Source organism: Piliocolobus tephrosceles, chromosome 15 (assembly GCF_002776525.5).
Source record: "Piliocolobus tephrosceles isolate RC106 chromosome 15, ASM277652v3, whole genome shotgun sequence".
Taxonomy (NCBI): Eukaryota; Metazoa; Chordata; class Mammalia; order Primates; family Cercopithecidae; genus Piliocolobus; species Piliocolobus tephrosceles.
In genome coordinates this window covers 93,104,820-93,126,049 of record NC_045448.1, presented here as the reverse complement: position 1 = coordinate 93,126,049, position 21,230 = coordinate 93,104,820, and the positions used below count along the sequence as shown (strand labels likewise).

The 21,230-nt window shown below is 40.6% G+C and overlaps 1 long non-coding RNA gene across 1 annotated transcript; it reads right to left on the bottom strand.

Annotated features, from left to right (window-relative positions):
* Positions 1-3,227: 3,227 nt before the first annotated feature.
* Positions 3,228-4,443, bottom strand: LOC111530637. The gene is made up of 3 exons (XR_002727868.2): positions 4,307-4,443; positions 3,978-4,146; positions 3,228-3,359 (listed from the first exon to the last, which is right to left on the bottom strand). It is a non-coding gene; the product is annotated as an uncharacterized LOC111530637 (long non-coding RNA).
* Between the last annotated feature and the right edge of the window lie 16,787 nt (positions 4,444-21,230).

The following is a 21,230-nucleotide window of genomic DNA, read 5'->3' as shown; positions in this document are numbered from 1 at the left end:
AGACCAAGTTTATTACTATTATTATTATTATTATTATTTGAGACAGAGTCTGGCCCTGTCACCCAGGCTGGAGTGCAATAATGCTATCTCAGCTCACTGCAATCTATGCCTCCTGAACTCAAGCCATCCTCCCATTTAGCCTCCTGAGTAGCTGGGACCACACCACCATGCCCAGCTAATTTTTGTTTTTGTAGAAACAAGTGTTTTGCCATGTGACCCAGACTGGTTTCAAACTCCTGGGCTCAAGCCATCTTCTTGCCTTGGCCTCCCAAAGTGCTGAGATTACAGGTTTAAGCCACCACACCCAGCCAAGTTTCTTATATTGAATCCATCACTGACTAAGAAAGGCCTTACATCATAAAAGTAGGACACAGCTCACATCATATGCTATTCACTCAGGAGTTTGAGGTCTCAAGGGTTTATGTCCTCTTCAACAATATGAGTCCACTTACCCTACACTTGGATGTCATGATAATGTCAAGTTACTATGAAGATATCTACAGGCTTACTCTCAATTTCTGTCCTTGTCTCACTGGGGACTGATAACAAACCATGGAGGCCTGACAAGGTATATGAACCCTGTTTGATAGGGCTATCCCAGAGATGCAGACTTGATTGAGCTATGAATCCCCCAGGTCTTGACCACTTGCAGATTCTCACCCAGCAGGCCGGAGACAGAGCTTGGTTCCACATCCAAGAGCACCTGGGGATGTTGCTAAGGTTGGCCCATGGCCCACACTGTGAATTACTAAGAAGGCTCTAGCAGAGAGTGAGCTGCGGAGGACGAGAACCATGTGTGCTGTCTCACTTGTGTATTGCAGGCACTCATGGCTCAGCTTGGAGCACCACCAGTAAGAAAATGTGGAATAAATTAGTGTGATTCACTCTTTAGGGGAATAAGGAAATTAAAATGAACAGAAAACCTCAGAAAAAATCACCCTGTATTTCTTTTCCCAAATAATAATCACTTTTCACAAACAAAAGGAACACTGTCACAGGACATCTATATGCTTTTTCTAAGATGTACTGCAATTTCCAAATCCAAGGTGGAAAACAAGAAAAGAAAAAATATAAACTTGCAACATTTATAATAAACTCTTTAAATATTATTTGGAATTGAGTAAACCTTGCTGGTTACAGTTCTCAAACACTACCACTGTCAAGGCGTATTTTTAGTCAAAGGTAGAGGTATACCATAAACATGGAAAGTCATGGTCAAAACAGTTGAATTCTGTTTGTATCAACTCCTCAGTCTGTTAAGGGATACACTGTGGACATGGGACTGGCCAGCCTAACCCAAGCTGGCCCAAGACCTTACCCCTGTTTGCATAGCTCTTTCATTAATACAACCTTTGCCTACAGCTGACTGTCTCACATTATGCCACTGGCAGAAAAGTGTGAAAATATATTGAACAATAAGTAAAACTAAGTATAACAATGTTGTTGAAAGTTGGCTGGGTGCAGTGGCTCACGCCTGTAATCCCAGGACTTTGGGAAGCTGAGGCAGGAAGATCACTTGAGGCCAGGAATTCCAGACCAGCCTGGCCAATATAGTGAAATCCCATCTCTATTAAAAATACAACAAAAAAAAATTAACCAGATGTGGTGCCAGCTACTTGGGAGGCTGAGGCACAAGAGATTACGTTTGTAATCTCTACACAGGAGGCAGAGGTTATAGCAAGCCAAGATCAAGCCATTGTACTCCAGCCTGCGCAAAAGAGCGAGACTACTGTTTTTTTGTTTGTTTGTTTGTTTTTAAGTACTGGGCAGGTGATTGGCTTGGTAATTGGCAGCTGGTTTGTAGTATTCCTTCTCATTTTAGAAAACCTATAAGGAAAAGCAAAAGGGAAGGAAACCTTCCTAAATAAGATAGGGAACAAAGAGGTTATTAAAGGGAAGATAGGCGTGTTTGACTAAAGGGAAAATGTCAATATTGGGGAAATGTGCTGATGTTGAAAGCTGGCATATTTTATCAATAGAAAAATTATGAATCTGAGGCCGGGCACGATGGCTCACATCTGTAATCCCAGCACTTTGGGAGACCGAGGTGGGCGGATCACGAGGTCAGGAGTTTGAGACCATCCTGGCTAACATGGTGAAACCCCGTCTCTACTAAAAATACAAAAAAAAAAAAAAAAAATTAGCTGGGCATGGTGGTGAGCACCTGTAGTCCCAGCTACTCTTGGAGGCTGAGGCAGGAGAATGGCGTGAACCCAGGAGGCAGAGTTTTCAGTGAGCCGAGATCGCGCCACTGCACTCCAGCCTGGGTGACAGAGCAAGACTTCGTCTCAAAAAAAAAAAAAAAAAAAAAAAAAAATTATGAATCTGAAGAAAGAATTATGATGTCATATCAAGGTCTTCAAATTCTGACAAAAGGAGAGATGTAAAACAGAATAAGCACAAAGTGCCAGATCAATTATCTTCAACAATAAATAAGGATTTCACCCAGTTAAGATAAAATAGACAATAAATAAGACAAGATCTCCAATAGAGTACTGGGGGGACGCACGTTGGCCCCATGCAAATTTCCCCTCCACACCACCCCAGTGGACCTGATGGGAAATGAAAAAACGAATAATGAAAGGAAAATTGGTGAAACATGTCAAGTCAACTGTTCAGGGTGTCTCTACAGTGAAAGTGAGGGTTCCCAGGTCCACAGTGATCTTGAGGTAGTAACCTGAACTCCATGACAGTCTTCCCTTGCAGCAGTTCCATTCCCCATAAGCAGAAAATGGAAAGCAATGCTGGGGTGCCCCAACAAAGGCTGCAGACCACCCCATGCAAATTCTCCCTGCTCCCATGCAGTCAAGCAACAGAAACCTGTCCAGAAACCAATAGACAGACCTCAAACCTTAACTCAGAAAGGAAGGCAAGCACATCCTGGATACAACAGAAAGAGATTCAAGAATATTTGCTACATCAGAGCCAAAAGAGCTACACTAGTTTTTCAAGTGCAAAATGGCAACTATGAAAACATGCTATAGGAAGGGAAGGATACTTACAAAATACACCTGGAACATGTCTGGAAGAAAATATCACCTAAAAAAGAGAATGAAATCCCTCTTCAAGGTCAAGCACATTGACCTAGGAAAATACTTAATAAAATGAATCCCATACAGTGAGACTCCCAAAATTAAGATGAAGTCATCAATATAATTGGATGAAAAGGGAGAGTTCAGAGTTGAAATAAATTGAGAACTAAACCAGCAAAATTCTATAACAATTTCTTTAGGTGTTTTTACAGTTTCTCTCCAGAGCTCGTCCCTGCTGGCAAGGGTTGGGCAGGACAGGTCTCAGGCAGGTGACAGTGCAGATACGAAGGCTCAGGTGAGCTTCCCTTCATCCTGCTGCCCTGGCGCCTACATGATGAAAGAGAGGTGAGAGATTCCAGTAAATGAGGATGTGTCTCCAACTTTCCTCCTGCCTAGAGAATCCTGTCCCTCCACTGTGGCTTCTCCAGACCTGCCCTACCCATCACCTCCAACTTTCTACAGCTCCTTCAGCCACCCCGCCCCTTGATCTCTTTTCTCAAACATCAGCAGCATCTTTCCTTTGGCTTCTGATGCCCTGCCCTTAGGCTGCCATACTTTTCTCTTTCTCTCCCTGAAGATTTTACTTTGAGCCAAATGTCCTGCACTTGCAGTCTTTCCTTTTTTACCACCCTCTCACTTCTCAACCCATTGCAACCTGGCTTCAACCTTCACCACTTCACTGAACTGCAAAATTGTCATGGCCACATGTTCAACCACCATGCAGTCATCAACTGTAATGTTTTAACCCTTCTTTTACTCACTCTTCCTGCAGGGTTGGATGCTGTTGCTCACCCCCATCTTACAATGGTCCCCACTTTGCTTTTTGAGTTTATTCTTTCTTAATCCTCCTCCTGCCTGTCTAATGGCTTTTTCTGTCTTTTACTGAATACATTTTGTGTGGTCATCCTTTTGGATATTGATGTGCCTAAAATCTTTCTTGCGTACCTTCTCATTCATTCTCTTTGTCCCATTTTGCTGACATTCAGGAAAGCTGCATTGGATACAGTGTGGTGACGTGCTGCCCAAGGACTGACTCAGAACTCTCTGTAGGAACTTGGGTCTGTGAGCCTCCAAAATGAATCTCAGACAGGCTATTCCCAGAGGACATTGCAACCTGGGAAATATGCCATTAGGATTTGTTAGTACCCAAAGGAAATAATCTTTGTTAAGAATGAGATCACTGAGGTAGATGACTGTTTCAGTGTGATACCATCTGGTAAGAAGTTACATGATGAGATTTTCAGTATCTAGAGGTATGAGAAATAAATGCATACCTCATTTTGAGAGATCCTGACTCTGAGAAGCCCTTCTGCAGTCCCAGTAAAAACAAAGTAGCAGCAGGCCTGCTGAGGTGATGCTGGACTCATTCTCCATGGGAAAGACTGTACAATTGTGCAGCAACAGATTATGAGTGTGGCAGTCCCAGAACAATATCAGAAGTAGAAACTGGGCCAAGGGCATGTTGGAGGCAGGGTGTAGCTAAGGAAATTGTGTGGTGCACATTTGAGAGTAGCAAATTATTTCTGTGAGGCTCATATTGTTAGCAAGGAAGGACTTTTTTTTTTTTTTTTTTTTTTTTGAGATGGACTTTTTTACTCTGTTGCCCAAGCTGGAGTACAGTGGCGGTGATCTCAGCTGACTGCAACCTCCGCCTCTCAGGTTCAAGCGATTCTCCTGCCTCAGCCTCCCGAGTAGCTGGGACTACAGGCACATGCCACCACAACCAGCTAATTTTTGTATTTTTAGTGAAGATGTGGTTTCACCATGTTGGCCAGAATGATCTCAATCTCTTGATCTCGTTATCCGCCCACCTCGGCCTCCCAAAGTGCTGGGATTACAGACACGAGCCACTGCGTCCGGCTGCAAGGAAGGACTTTTAATGCCCACCCTCCTAGTTCCATACAAACACACACATGCACACTTGCTATTTCCAAAGAGTGTGATGAGGGGAAAACAGAGACACAGTTGCAGCATCTGGGTTAGGGCTGAGCCAGCAGGAAACATTAATCAGGGCATCAGGAAACCAGAGTTCTATTCTAAGCTCAGTTTGTAACGTCTTTGTGGGCTTGAGCAAGTCGCTTCCCTATTCTGAACCTCGTTTTATTTCCTTTGCAAATGAGGAAGTTGAAATACGTGATCTCTAAGACTCCTCCCAGTTCTTCATCTCATGAGACAAATATAAATCAAGCAACATTCGCTATTGTGATTATAAAAGCTGTATTTACACACGTTAGCCACTAGAGGGGACGTGCGATTGTTACATGGCTGAAGGTTTCCTGTATTTTTTTATTTTTTACTTGGCCGCTAGAGGGCACGCCTGCTCTGCACGTAAAGCTGACTGCTTTCAAAGAAAGACAAAGGAATTCTTGGATTTCTCCATTTTCCTCATCACCTGGGCTTATCAGAGAATTCCAGGGGCAAGCTACCCTTTCCAATTCATCACTGATTTATAAACAAAATTCTAAGGAGTAAGGAATGCATCTTACTTACTTCCTATAACATATTTAAGAATGAATGTTCAAAATAAAAGTAATTTATTTAAAACTTGTGTTGAGTAATTATGACTGCAAAATTTTTGCTCATGTTTTTCATATGATGTTCATTTGCAAATTATCAGAAATCTACATATTCTGTTCATTTCAGCATTATTTATAACAGGGAAAAATTAGACAGTAGCCAAAAATCTAAAAATAGGGAACAGTAAGGAAAAAGCAAATGGTTCTTTTAATCATCATCACTAAAAGTGGTTGTGACTTAAAATAATGACGTAAAAGATGCTTCTATGTTGTTGAGTAAAACATCAAGATAAATTTAAAGTTGTAATTCAAGCTTAACTATATTCATTTAAACAGAGAAAAGAAATTTTAGAGTTTATCTTGTTGATGGATTGATTATCAGATGTTATTTTTCTCTTTTTAATGCCATATGCTTTTCAAATTTTCAGTGGACTGGTATACTTTTGTATTTGAAAATATATATATAAGGAAAAAGAAACCTGTCACACACTTTCTAGTGGATTTTACTGGTCAGTCGTCTCTGTATTTCTGGCATCAACAAACTGAGCCAGAAACTCAGTGCCTCCCATTTCTTTTTTTTTTTTTAGACGGAGTCTTGCTCTGTTGCCCAGGCTGGAGTGCAGTGGCTCGAACTTGGCTCGCTGCAACCTCCACCTCCCAGGTTCAAGTGATTCTCCTGCCTCAGCCTCCCAAGTAGTTGGGATTATGGGCGCCTGCCACCACACCTAGCTAATTTTTGTATTTTTAGTAGAGACGGGGTTTCACCATCTTGACAAGGCTGGTCTTGAACTCCTGACCTTGTGATTCACCAACCTCAGCCTCCCAAAGTGCTAGGATTAACAGGCATGAGCCCCCACGCCGGGTTAAATGCCTCCCATTTCTTGTATTCGCCTTTAAAACTCCTGTAATGAAGGACTCCCTCCTCCCTCACCTAACCTATTGTGTGAGTGGTGAGTTCCATGATATCATTCCTGATGTAAACCGAAGTCTCTCTCTTCTAAGTCCATCCATTGGTTCAGTTCTGCCTTCTGACAGAGTACACGCCAGACTTCACATTTCTCTCAATCTTCTTTGTCCTACAAGGGCTTTCTGTTCTTCAAGCTAAAGAGACACCAGTGATTCCACTCGTTCATTCAGTTAACATTTAGGGGCCACATCTTGTGCTACATCCTGAGATTTGCCAGTGAGCAGAGCTCAGAGTATTGAAAAGACAAACACACACGCCAGGCATTTTACTATGCTGTGTTGTGTGCAGGACAGGAGTTCACAGGGCACTCGGGCACCAGTGAGAAGGGCCTTTCACTGGACTTGAGAGGTCAGCAAGGGTCTGAGAGCTGGAAAGAGTGACACAGGAAAGCAGTAAGAGGTAGTGTTCTGAGGAGGAAATCTCCAAGGAGGTGGGACAGGGATGCATGTGGAGAGAATGCCCTTACCATCCCCACTCTTCATGAAGTCTCTACTCTGTCAGGGTTTCTCTGCCCTGTGAGCTGCTTGAGGACAAAGACCATTTTATAAACATTTTTATTTCCTCTCTCTGTTTTCCTTTAACACCTAGCCCAGTGCCTGGAACACAAGAAGCCATAATGAATTTTTGTTAGATGAGTGAAGCGTGCTGAGTAGAGCAGAAATGTCACATGCCTCAGTTTAAACATGGGTATCAGTTTTCTTTCTTTTTTAACATAGAAGTCGACTTGATGATCTCTTAGAGCTTCAAGATACCATTAAAGATAAAATCATCCTCATGACTTGAGCTTTGTTTTCACCCATTATGTTATGACTGCTGTCCATTGTCCTATAACATAATTCTCCACCTTTCTTTATTTTCTTCCATTTCAATTAACTCATTTATTTACATGTGGGAAATGAATATATAACATAAAATCCACAAGTGAGACTTCCCAGATCCTCAGCTTCTTTTTCTGGCATTAGCCACTGTTTCTAGTTTCATGAACATCTGCTATGGTTTGAATGTATCCCCTCCAGAAATCAAATATTACAAATGTGGTAGGATTAAGAGGTGGGGCCTTTTGGAGGTGATTAGGCTATAAGGGCTCTGCCTTCATGAATAGGATTAGATATGCTTAGAAAAATGCATGATAGAGGAAGTAAGACTCCTTTTGCCCTTCGGTCTCCTGCCCTGTGAGGACACAGCACTCCTCCCCTCTGGAAGATGCAGCCTTCAAGGCACCATCTTGGAAACAGAAACCAGACACTCACCAGAAAATGAACCTAATGGCCCCTGGATTTGGACTTCCCAGCCTCCAGAACTATGAACAAATAAATTTCTGTTCTTTATAAATTACTCAGTCTGTGTTATTCTCTTATAGCAACCCAAAACAGACTAAGACTCTAGGAAATCAATTTGTATTCAGCACGTCAACAAAATTATTTACAAATGGGACTCCCACCAATAGGTGGGTGTCACTAAAAAGAGGTGCCCATAAGCATGAGACAATGACCACGTGGCATGACCAACAAACTACAAAGAATGAGCACATGTTGCTACCACTAAAGACAAAACTTACATGACTAGATGACAACAAAATAATTTCTTATTATGAATTTCTCATAGTATTTTTTCTTAACCTTTCCTCCATTTAGCCAGGAATCTGGCTCTGGCTCACACCTGAAGGGCAGACAAGGACTTTTGTTTCCAAAAGCAGAAACTGAAAGGAGAACTTGCAGAGTCTGCAGAAAATAGAAAAGATATTTGTCAACAGAGAGTGTTTATTTATCTTTTTTAACTGGAGGAGCAGGGCAGGGATGAGGAGAGGAGACGCCTTCGGTATTGGAAAGAAACAACATTATAGAGTTTTCCATCCCAGTACTAACAAAATTATAAAGGCCAATAAGAAATAACTGACAGTAATGAAACAAGGAAAGAGGCATAGCCTAATACAGTAAAGAAACTGGTGACTCAAAGAGAGAAAGGAAAAGAACATTCTGGAGCAAAAGAGAGAGGGACAGCAATTAGCTCCTAAGTTCCAGTTCCATCCTCCAGCCCCACCCTCCACATCCACCTCCAAATCCGGAGAATTTTTACTAACACACCCAAAAGCATAGTGAAGCACACTGACACTGAAGGGTGTCCTCATACACTCCTCTGCTTGCTGGGGACTGGTGGAAACAGATGCTGGGGAGAAACAGGAGAAACAAGGTGGAGTGAAACAAGGTGCACTTCCTGTAAGAGAAGTCAAGGCTACACACGGAATGAGGAAAGCAAACCAGTGCCCAGGGGAGTCCTCGTGGTACTGAAACCAGAAGAGCCATCTGTTGCCCAAGCATTCTAACCAATGCTCAGAGCCCTCAGGTGCCCTTTCCCACCACTGCCTCCCCATTCCCTTGGGCTACCAGGAAAAGTGGAGATGGTAATGGGCTCCAGTCAAAGGCCACCAGGAACACACCTGTAGTTGAAGAAGTGAGTTATTACTGGTTAAGAGGGAGAATACACACTATAGGTAATGGTGGAGTGTCTAAGAGGATGTCAGAAAGAACTTAGAGAATTTGGGGGGTTGTGTTAGGCAATAATCTGGGGAAAGGGTTTAAGGAAATGGGGCTGTGTTCTGATTTGAGTATTGTTAGGAAGTGGGGGTAATTCTAGTGTTGTAGGGTATCTTAATAAATCTTACGTAGAAAGATGTAGACCTGTATTAAAGCCTTAATGGGTTAAAGCTGTAATTGGTAAAGAATGTTAAAGCTGTAGTTAGTGAAGAAACAGTAGTTATTCATCTTAGTTAGGATAGAGAGACATGGGTCATTTGTGTGATATGAACAATGTTCATGCTTTGCTTATGCTCAGACATGATTATGAAGAGGTCTTGTTTTTGTCTTAAGTATTGGTACAAAATGATATGGTCTGAAGCAGATGTTCTATAAAATTGTTTATGCTCACAAGAGAACATCAACATCTAGCTGTGGGTGCCAGGCAGCTCACAGCATCACCAACGCCCAGCAGACAGGACCAGGTCAACTCCTGGCTGCCAGATCTCTTCTCTTTCTCAGAGGAACACAAAATACCCAATGCTCATTCCGTAGCTCAACAGGAAAACACATTCTCAGGTGAACTGGAAAGAAAGTCGCTCATCTAATAATGACACAATTTTAAAAGACTGGTCAATTCAACTGCATCAAAGACAAAGAAAAACAAAATTTTTTGCATGGCAAGAAAAGACTACCACCACAGTCAAAAAACAAATGAAAGAGTGGGAAAATAGGTTTGCAACTTGTATCACAGACAAAGGGGTACTATCTCTAATATACAAATAGTTCTTACAAATTTAGGGGAAATAGACCAACAATCTATGGAAAAAATTAAAAAGATATGCATAAAGATTTCATAGGAAAATAATTGGAAGTTGATCTTAAACATGTGAAAAGTTACACAACATGGCTCATAAGAAGATAACTGCAAATTAAAACTATACCAAGATGTCACTTCTCAACTATGAAAATTCAATAATTTATTCAGATGGTCAGCCTGTTTGATAACAGGAATTCTTATACATTCAAGGAAGGAATACAAAATGGTGCAACTCTTATGGAAGGGAAATTTGGTATCTTCTAAAAACATGCATAATTGCATATGCTTGTATATTTCATTCTCTCTCTCTCTCTCTCATTGTGTGTCTCTTTTTCTGTCTCTATTTGTGTGTGTCTCTACCTCTCGCTGTCTTTCTTCCTCCCTCCTCCCTTCTCTACAGTGAGCAGTGAGCTCAGAGATCCCATAGAGTTAATTTGTTTTTGTTTTTTTGTTTCTTTTTGTTTGTTTCTTTGTATTTTTGGTTATGGGTTTTTGTGTTGTTGTTGTTGTTTTGTTTGTTTGTGGTTTTTTTTTTTTTTTTGGAGACAGAGTCTTGCTCTGTCACCCAGGCTAGAGTACAATGGCGTGATCTTGATTCACTACAACCTCCGTCTCCCAGGTTTTAGTGATTCTCCTGCCTCAGCCTCCCAAGTAGCTGGGATTACAGGCTCCTGCCAACACGCCCAGCTAATTTTTGTATTTTTAATGAAGATGGGTTTCCCCATATTGGTCAGGCTGATCTCGAACTCCTGACCTCAGGTGATTTGCTTGCCCAAAGTGCTGGGATTACAGGCGTGAGCCACCGAGCCTGGCCTGAGTTAATTTATTTTAATCGTTTTTATTTTGTATGTTCCTGTTTGTTGATCTATTTTTGGCTAGTAGGAGCCTCTATGTCCTTTTGACTCAAGCCATTATTCTTTGATAACTTCCTAGCTTTCTGGCATGGAAAATATTCCAGGATCATCTCGTATGTTTCCTGCCCCAGACCCAGAATCAGCCATTCTTTCAAGGAACCTTGATTCCTTATCCTTTAAGGAATCCTGTTTCCTTTCATTGGAGATCAGGATTAAGAGCACCACATGCCAGTTATGGGCAACTCATTGCCATCAGATTGTGGTCACTTCTGACCTTTACAGTAGGAAAACAAAATAACCCATTGAATAGCAATAAAAGCAACAAGTATACCAACTACTTAATATAAAAATTGGCATTTTAAGTTAAGGGAAAAAATAAGCATCTATCCAAACTTTTATGTATGAACTGTAAAGAACAAAATAGTTCTAGATGACGAGGAGAACTGCGTGACAAGAATGAAGTTAAAAAGTCACCAATTTCAGAGCCTAATAAAAAATGTTCAGGCAACAATATTCATGTATTAAATAATCTATGACTACCTGAATGCAAAAAACCTTAGTGTCAATAAAATTGGAGTTAATATTATAGATTAATATTATTATCTTTATTTTTTGCCTTTAAAATAAATAAAAATTAAAACACTCTCCTGGGCCTCTGGAAGTACTGTGGGTCTTAGACACTGGGCCTACTGTGTTCAATGGACAAGTCAGCCTTGGTGATAATGCCACAAAGAATTGGAGGAAATACTTCACAATTATTTTAGACTATAGAGTAAATTAATAAGAATTTATCTCACAAAACAAAAAGCTCAAAGAGGAGAACATAAAATGGAAAAAAACTGAAAAGCAATTTGTAATTTTCCAGACAAAAATTGAGAAGCCACATAGTTAAATACATATCATTAAATAATATGCAAATTAGAAATAGCAAGGAAGAGAATAGTCATCCCTAAAAGTTTTTGCTGACAGAATAAAGTGTGGTAACAATCACAAAGGTTTGTAAACCAAAGGCTAAGATTAAAGAAATTAGTCTGAATATCCCCAGTTCTATTTACTGATCCACAACAAAATGGATTACCTGCAACATCCTAGCCATTCTCCTCTGGATGAGCTCTGGGTGGCCTACGCCTCACTAAAAGTGTGGTGCCCAGAGTGGAATAGTCTCCTAGTTACTGTCAGACTGACAGACAGTAGGGCAGAACTCTCACATTACTTGTTCCAATTGGTGTAAACAAAGGGTGATAATTGATTCATCTAAATTAATGCAAAAAAACAGATCCCACTGGGAATCTCAAAGAAGGAGGCACTGTTGTTCTTGGGAATTTGGCTAGCACCATGGTACCTGGCTATGCAGTACCAGCTTCACAAAAGAGTTTTAGAAATGAGACACCTCTGGTTCCAGGCATGAGAGAGTAAAAGTACCCCCTTGCTGTGTAAGAGTAAGAGTAAGAGTAAGAGTACCGTCTTACTGTGGTCAGCTATAAAAACTGAACAAAATATATAAAGTAACTGTTTTTCAGATATTGGACGACAATGCAGTTTTGTGATCCCCTGGATATGGGTTATCTTAAATCTTTGGCCAAATACTAAAGCCTAGCAGAGAACAGCCATGGGGAGGGTGGGGTATGGAGCTGAACAGATTCCAGAGATCACATGTACTGATAGAATTTGGGGTTCTGACCATGTAGAGTGAAGAGATGTTGCTGAACACCCTGAGCATTCAATTTAGATTCCAATAAAGGCCATGACTTAAGAATAGGATTTCTCTAGCCATAGAATAAGGGAAACTCCAGACTGACCTTAATAAAGTCTAAAACAAACAATCAATAAGATTAAGCTTATTCACCAATAAATCGGTAAAATCCATGACTCCTTAAAAGAAAGCAATAAAGTCCAGACTTTCAGAAACATAGCCTCCACAATGGCCAGGACACAATATAAAATTATTAGATACTTGAAGAAGCAGGCAATTGTAGCCCATCACCAAGAGTAAATAAAGTCAGTAGAAACAGACCCAGACATGATATTGGAATTAGCAAACAAGGATTTTAAAATAGCATCATAAGTGTGCATGTTCAGAAATTTAAAGGAAAGAGTGACAACACATGGAGAAATCTCAAGAAAAACAGTAATTATAAAAATTAAAATTAAACATTAAATTAAATGAAATGAAAATTCTACAGCTACAAAACACAACATCCAAAGAAAAATGTATTGCCTTGGAGTCAAAACAGACTAGAAAAATGCGCCAGGCAAAAGGTAATGATATCAAAGACTGAAATCAAAATAATGGCCACAAAACACTCCTGCCTTCTCTACTACTCCCTCATGGAGGTCTTTGCTCAAGATAAAATGGTTTACTCATTCACTGTCCCCTTTTTTTTTTTCAATTTCCATGTGTTTGCTCACACTTTTCCCTTACCTGGCTTTAAGATTTAATATGAGAAAAGTGACCTGGGACAGTCAATGTCAGGAGGTACAGTCTGCACCACTCACTGGTAATCGAATGAGAGTCTAGACATTTACTATCCTGGGACTGAATTATCCACAGGTCAGACAGTATTTGTTTTATACTATCTCTTCTAATGTCTTTCATTATAGAATGTAAAACTCTCATCTCAGCGTATTATTTTTTTAAATGTTGGAAAAATACCCCATTTAGAGAGTATAATTACAGAGTTACTACACACCTTGCTATCTCAACTGTTTCCTGTCTATACATCCTTATTAGACTGCTCTTGTGTTGCTATAAAGAAATACCTGAGATTGGCCAAGGGCAGTGGCTCAAGCCTGTAATCCCAGCCCTTTGGGAGGCTGAGGCGGGCAGATCATGAGTTCAGGAGTTCGAGACCAGCCTGAACAACATGGTGAAACCCCGTCTCTACTACAAATACAAAAATTAGCGGGGTGTAGTGGTGTGCGCCTGTAATCCCAGCTACTCAGGAGACTGAGGCAGGAGAATCACTTGAACCCAGGAGCGGAGGTTGCAGTGAGCGGAGATCACACCACTTCACTCCAGCCTAGGCAACAGAGCGAGACTCTGTCTCAAAAAAAAGAAAAGAAATACCTGGGATTGCATAATTTAAAAGAAAAGAGGTTTAATTGGCTTACAGTTCTGCAGGGTGTACAAGAAGGACAGAGCCAGCATCAGCTTCTGGGGAGGCCTCAGGAAATTTCTACTCATGGCAGAAGGTGAAGAGGGAGCTTGCGTGTCACATGATGCAGGCAGGTGCAACAGCGGGAGTATGGGGGAGGAGCCACAAACCTAATCAACCTGATCTCAGGAGAACTCACTCACTATCCCTAGGACAGGACCAAGCCATGAGAGATCCACCCCCATGACCCAAACACCTCCCACCAGGCCCCACCTCCAACACTGGGGATTACAATTCAACATGACGTTTGGTGAGGACACATACTCAAACTATATCAACATCTGTCTGGGATCCCAACTAGTTATATTTTTCTTTCCTACACAGTTATTGGTTTTTAATCTCTGGTATATTTAAATACTACAAAAATTTTTAAACAATCTAAAAATTATTTAGACCTAGCTTAGTTGTTACTTTTTCTATGGGGTCTTCTTTCATTCTCCAGCCACTATCTTCTTCTGAACTCTCAGAGAACTTGTGATCTTACCAACACATTTGAGTTGCATTTCTGTAGGAGTTGTTTTGTATACATGTGTTACATCTTTCTCAAGACACTGAACTTCCAGAAATCAGGGACAATATAATCACAGTTCCCATAATGCACAGGACAATGGACTTATATGCTGTTTCTTTTTGGTCCTTATCTCTGATCAAACAAGAAAATATGGAGTCATCCTGTCTACTCTTCGAAGGAGTAATCAATCTTCACCAAATGATCGGTAAACAGAAGGTCAGTACACAAGTCACCTGTGTCTTGAAGGTTTGCGGTAATAAACGTTGTATGAAAGGGTCAGAGGAACTAAATGTCAGGTGGGTGAAGACTAAGAAGCTACTCAGAGAAGGACTTTGAAAGAAGGCTGTGGTTGGGAGTGGTGTATGTGTGGAAAGGGACAGTGGCTTCTAGTCGTTGAGGTATTTGGGAGAGAGAACAGGGACAATGATTGGGGTTCCTAAGTGCTCAGACTAAGGGGTCAATATGGCCACAGCATTTGGGATATGGGAAGCAGTGGGGATCTGTTTGGGACAGGCTAAGGGCAGGACAGGGAGGACTGAATGTAATGAGCTCAGGCCTTAGGACCCAGGGAGAAGGACAGATGGAAAGGAGCATTGTGGGAATGGAGTCACCAGTGACAGACCCTCCTTCATAGAACCCTACTGGCCAGTGTGGGGACCTGGACCACCAACCACCAGACAGGAAAGGGGAATGATCAACAGTGCCTTCTGTCAGGGAGGGAGGAGTTGGCAGCACCAGCAGTCCTGGCTCCCCTAGGCGCCAGTCTCTCTTCTTCCTAGAACCTCCACCATTTGAATGGTGTATGTCTTCCTTAATCAAAGACTGGACTTTCTGGCAGTTTGTGGTTTAATTTTATTTGCACAGTGCTTCATAATAGTTACAGTTACATGAACTGGTATATAACATTGGGGATAATGTGGTTTTTCTCTGATGATAATTGCCTTTTTAAATGATGATAATTGCCCTTTAAAAACAAGTAATATTCTCACAATACTCCTTCTCTTTCATGTTGACTGGTCAAGGCAGACTATTTTAAGTCATACTTTAAAATAAAGGATCAAATCCTTGTTTCCATTCTTCGGTTAATACTACTTTGCTGAAATATTTTTATGATTTGTTTCAGTTACAATTAGTTTTTTGCAAGGGCTGACTGATTTGTTGATTTTCTGACTATTTTAATTACTTGGTTAGGTGTTCCATGTAGAATTTTATTTTTCTTTTTAAAGTCTGGATTAATGCCACATATTTTATACTTGCCACCACTTTTCCCACATCCTACACGGTTATTGGTTTTTATCTCTGGTATATTTATCTTCTCTAGTTTAGTGCCTTGTTTTTAAAATTTGTGATGATGAAGTTATTGAATATGCATTTTCCTTGTTAATATGTTCATTTTTTGTTCTAGAAATTGATATTATACTATAAGCCTATTCAAAACAAACCAACAAAAACAGGTGCCCCAGCTTCTGCCTTACAGGAATTCTCAGTAGGATCTCTTGGTAGGAGGTGCGAGAGACTGTGAGACTTCTTTTAGGGGGAATACAAGAAAATGCCTCTTCACGCATTTTCTAAGGAAGCCCTCAGAAAGCTCCACCAATGTCCCTGGACTTTGGCAACCGTGAATTATAAAGACTAGGCCTCCACTGGGAGCTGGAAAAGTTCCCAATGTACTTAAGAATCACCTGGTAGGCTTTTTGAAAGATCAGAACAAGAATGCCACCACAAGAATCAAATCTCTGGGAGGTGCAGTCAGCTTTCCAGGGAATTCTACCCAGCAGCAAAACTTAGAAGCCAACAAGCCAGGTGATGAAAAGCTCAACTTCAGAGCTGTAAATGTGGGGAAACTCCTTTCCAGCACTTGGGACCATGGGCCAGGGGCAGAATAAACAACTGGAAAAGATGGCCGAGGTAGGTGGCTATAATCCTAGCACTTTGGGAGGCCAAGGTGGGTGGATTACCTGAGGTCAGGAGTTCTAGACCAGCCTGACCAACATGGCAAAACCCCATCTCTACTAAAAAATACAAAAATTATCCAGGTACGGTGGCTGGCGCCTGTAATCCCAGCTACTCCGGAGGCTGAGGCAGGAGAATCACTTGAACCTGGGAGGTAAATGTTGCAGTAAGCTGAGATCACACTATTGTACTCCAGCCTGGGCACAGAGCGAGACCCTTTCTCAAAAAAAAAAGAAAGAAAAGAAAAAAGAATAAAGAAAAGACACTGCAGAGTACCAGCAGGGAGAATAGGAAGCCACGTGCTAAGGTCCATCAGTCCAGCTGCTGTACCTATGCTTTATTGGACTTCTCTTCCTACATGTGACAAACTGGCGAGGACAACAATTTTATGAATCTGATTATTTTGAAAAAGGTATTGTTTACTTTCAAAAAGAAAATTAGTTTGTTATACCTTCCATTTTTCTTTGCTCTGTGAGTTCTTACGACTTGGGAGTTATTTCTCCTTGACATACTTTCAAGGTTGTCAGTCTGGTTGCTAAATTGCACAACAGTCTAAATTATGGAAATTAAGTTATCAGCTTTCTGCTTGCTCTCTTTCCTTAATTCTGCAAATCTGTTCCCTCTTACCCTTACTCAACTGTTAATGACTTCCAGTGTGTGTCTGAGGTTCTAATTGTCTTACCTCCAAGAAATTAATTCTTTAGAGCTTTTAAGTAGAAGAGGCACAAGTGCCCTGAGCTAGCAATGGGGTCTTGGACAAAGTCCCCTCTCCTCCAGCCCTTTTTCCTTTCCCAGGCAACAGAGTGGGTGCTGAGCTGATGCTAAGCCAAGGGAGTAGGGGAAAGGGGAGGTGTGGAGACAAGGGTCTGCTGTGCTCACCTTCTTTGATTTTATTTTATTTTTTTATTTATTTTATCTTTTTTATTATACTTTACGTTCTAGGGTACATGTGCACAACATGCAGGTTTGTTACATATGTATACATGTGCCTTGTTGGTGTGCTGCACCCATTAACTCATCATTTACATTAGGTATATCTCCTAATGCCATCCCTCCCCCCTACCCCCACCCTACAACAGGCCCCGGTATGTGATGTTCCCCTTCCTGTGTCCAAGTGTTCTCATTGTTCAATTCCCACCTATGAGTGAGAACATGAGGTGTTTGGTTTTCTGTTCTTGCAATAGTTTGCTGAGAATGATGGTTTCCAGCTGCATCCATGTCCCTACAAAGGACACGAACTCATCCTTTTTTTATGGCTGCATAGTATTCCATGGTGTATATGTGCCACATATTCTTAATCCAGTCTGTCATTGATGGACATTTGAGTTGATTCCAAGTCTTTGCTATTGTGAATAGCACCACAATAAACATACATGTGCATGTGGCTTTATAGCAGCATGATTTATAATCCTCTGGGTATATACCCAGTAATGGCTGGGTCAAATAGTATTTCTAGTTCTAGATCCTTGAGGAATCACCACACTGTCTTCTACAATGGTTGAACTAGTTTACAGTCCCACCAACAGTGTAAAAGTGTTGCTATTTCTCCACATCCTCTCCAGCACCTGTTGTTTCCTGACTTTTTAATGATTGCCATTCTAACTAGTGTGAGATGATATCTCATTGCGGTTTGATTTGCATTTCTCTGATTGCTAGTGATGATGAGCATTTTTTCATGTGTCTATTGGCTGCATAAATGTCTCCTTTCGAGAAGTGTCTGTTTAACCTTTGCCCCGATGGGGTTGTTTGTTTTTTTCCTGTAAATTTGTTTGAGTTCTTTGTAGGTTCTGGATATTAGCCCTTTGTCAGATAAGTAGATTGCAAAAATTTTCTCCCATTCTGTAGGTTGCCTGTTCACTCTGATGGTAGCTTCTTTTGCTGTGCAGAAGCTCTTTAGTTTAATTACATCCCATTTGTCAACTTTGGCTTTTGTTGCCATTGCTTTTTTTTAGACATGAAGTCCTTGCCCGTGCCTATGTCCTGAATGGTATTGAATGGTATTGCCTAGGTTTTCTTCTAGGGCTTATGGCTTTAGGTCTAACATTTAAGTCTTTAATCCATCTTGATTTAATTTTTGTATAAGGTGTAAGGAAGGGATCCAGTTTCAGCTTTTTACTTATGGTTAGCCGGTTTTCCCAGCACCACTTATTACATAGGGAATCTTTTCCCCATTTCTTGTTTTTGTCAGGTTTGTCAAAGATCAGATGGTTGTAGATGTGTGGTATTATTTCCAAGGGCTCTGTTCTGTTCCATTGGTTTATATCTCTGTTTTGGTACCAGTAGCATGCTGTTTTGGTTACTGGATCCTTGTAGTATAGTTTGAAGTCAGGTAGCGTGATGCCTCCAGCTTCGTTCTTTTGGCTTAGGATTGTCTTGGCAGTATGAGCTCTTTTTTGGTTCCATATGAACTTTAAAGTAGTTTCTTCCAATTCTGTGAAAGAAAGTCATTGGTAGTTTAATTGGGATGGCATTGAATCTATAAATTACCTTGGGCAGTATGGCCATTTTCATGATATTGATTCTCCCTATCCATGAGCATGTCCTTTTCTATTTCATTGACCAGTGGTTTGTAGTCCTTCTTGAAGAGGTCCTTCACATCCCTTGTAAGTTGGACTCCTAGGTAATTTATTCTATTTGAAGCAATAGTGAATGGGAGTTCACTCATGATTTGGCTCTCTGTTTGTCTGTTATTGGTGTATAAGAATGCTTGTGATTTTTGCACATTGATTTTGTATCCTGAGATTTGCTGAAGCTGATTACCAGCTTAAGGAGATTATACGCTGAGACAATGGGGCTTTCTAAATATACAATCATGTCATCTGCAAACAGGGACAATTCGACTTCCTCTTTTCCTGATTGAATACCCTTTATTTCTTTCTCCTGCCTGATTGCCCTGGCCGAACTTCCAACACTATGTTGAATAGGAGTGGTGAGAGAGGGCATCCCTGTCTTGTGCCAGTTTTCAGAGGGAATGCTTCCAGTTTTTGCCCATTCAGTATGATTTTGGCTGTGGGTTTGTCATAAACAGCTCTTTTTATTTTGAGATACTTTCCATCAATACCTAGTTTATTGAGAGTTTTTAGCATGAAGGGCTGTTGAATTTTGTCAAAGGCCTTTTCTGTTATCTATTGAGATAATCATGTGGTTTTTGTCTTTGGTTCTGTTTATATGCTGGATTATGTTTATTAATTTGTGTATGTTGAACCAGCCTTGCATCCCAGGAATGAAGCCCAGTTGATCGTGGTGGATAAGCTTTTTGATGTGCTGCTGGATTCAGTTTGCCAGTATTGTATTGAGGATTTTTGCATCGATGTTCATCAGGGATATGGGTCTCAAATTCTCTTTTTTTGTTGTGTCTCTGCCACGCTTTGGTATCAGGATGATGTTGGCCTCATAAAATGAGTTAGGGAGGATTCCCCCTTTTTCTATGGATTGGAATAGTTTCAGAAGGAATGGTACCAGCTCCTCCTTGTACCTCCAGTAGAATTCGGCTGTGAATCCGTCTGGTCCTGGACTTTTTTTGGTTGGTAGGCTATTAATCATTGCCTTAATTTCAGAGCCTGTTTTTGGTCTATTTGGGGATTCAACTTCTTCCTAGTTTAGTCTTGGGAGAGTGTATGTGTCCAGGAATTTATCCATTTCTTCTAGGTTTTCTAATTTATTTGTGTAGAGGTGTTTATAGTATTCTCTGATGGTAGTTTGTATTTCTGTGGGGTCAGTGGTGATATCCCCTTTATCATTTTTTATTGCATCTATTCGATTCTTCTCTCTTTTCTTGCTTATTAGTCTTGCTAGCAGTCTATCAATTTTGTTGATCTTTTCAAAAAACCAGCTCCTGGATTCATTGATTTTTTCAAGGATTTTTTATGTCTCTATCTCCTTCAGTTCTGCTCTAATCTTAGTTATTTCTTGCCTTCTGCTAGCTTTTGAATGTGTTTGCTGTTGCTTCTCTAGTTCTCTTAATTATGATGTTAAGGTGTCAATTTTAGATCTTTCCTGCTTTCTCTTGTGGCCATTTAGTGCTATAAATTTCCCTCTACACACTGCTTTAAATGTGTCCCAGAGATTCTGGTATGTTGTGTCTTTGTTCTCATTGGTTTCAAAGAACATCTTTATTTCTGCCTTCATTTTGTTATGTACCCAGTAGTCATTCAGGAGCAGGTTGTTCAGTTTCCATGTAATGAGCAGTTTTGAATGTGTTTCTTAATCCTGAGTTCAAGTTTGATTGCACTGTGGTCTGAGAGACAGTTTGTTATAATTTCTGTTCTTTTACATTTGCTGAGGCATGCTTTACTTCCAACTATGCGGTCAATTTTGGAATAAGTGCGATGTGGTGCAGAGAAAAATGTATATTCTATTGATTTGTGGTGGAGAGTTCTGTAGATGTCCATTAGGCCTGCTTGGTGCAGAGATGAGTTCAATTCCTGGATATCCTTGTCAACTTTCTGTCTCGTTGATCTGTCTAATGTTGACAGTGGGGTGTTAAAAGTCTCCCATTATTATTGTGTGGGAGTCTAAGTCTCTTTGTAAGTCTCTAAGGATGTGCTTTATGAATCTGGGTGCTCCTGTATTGGGTGCATATATATTTAGGATAGTTAGCTCTTCTTATTGAATTGATCCCTTTACCATTATGTAATGGCCTTCTTTGTCTCTTTTGATCTTTGTTGGTTTGTTGTCTGTTTCATCAGAGACCAGGATTGCAACCCCTGCCTTTTTTTGTTTTCCATTTGCTTGGTAGATCTTCCTCCATCCCTTTATTTTGAGCCTATGTGTGTCTCTGCATGTGAGATGGGTCTCCTGAATACAGCAAACTGATGGGTCTTGACTCTTTATCCAATTTGCCAGTCTGTGTCTTTTAAATGGAGCATTTAGTCCATTTACATTTAAGGTTAATATTGTTTTGTGTGGA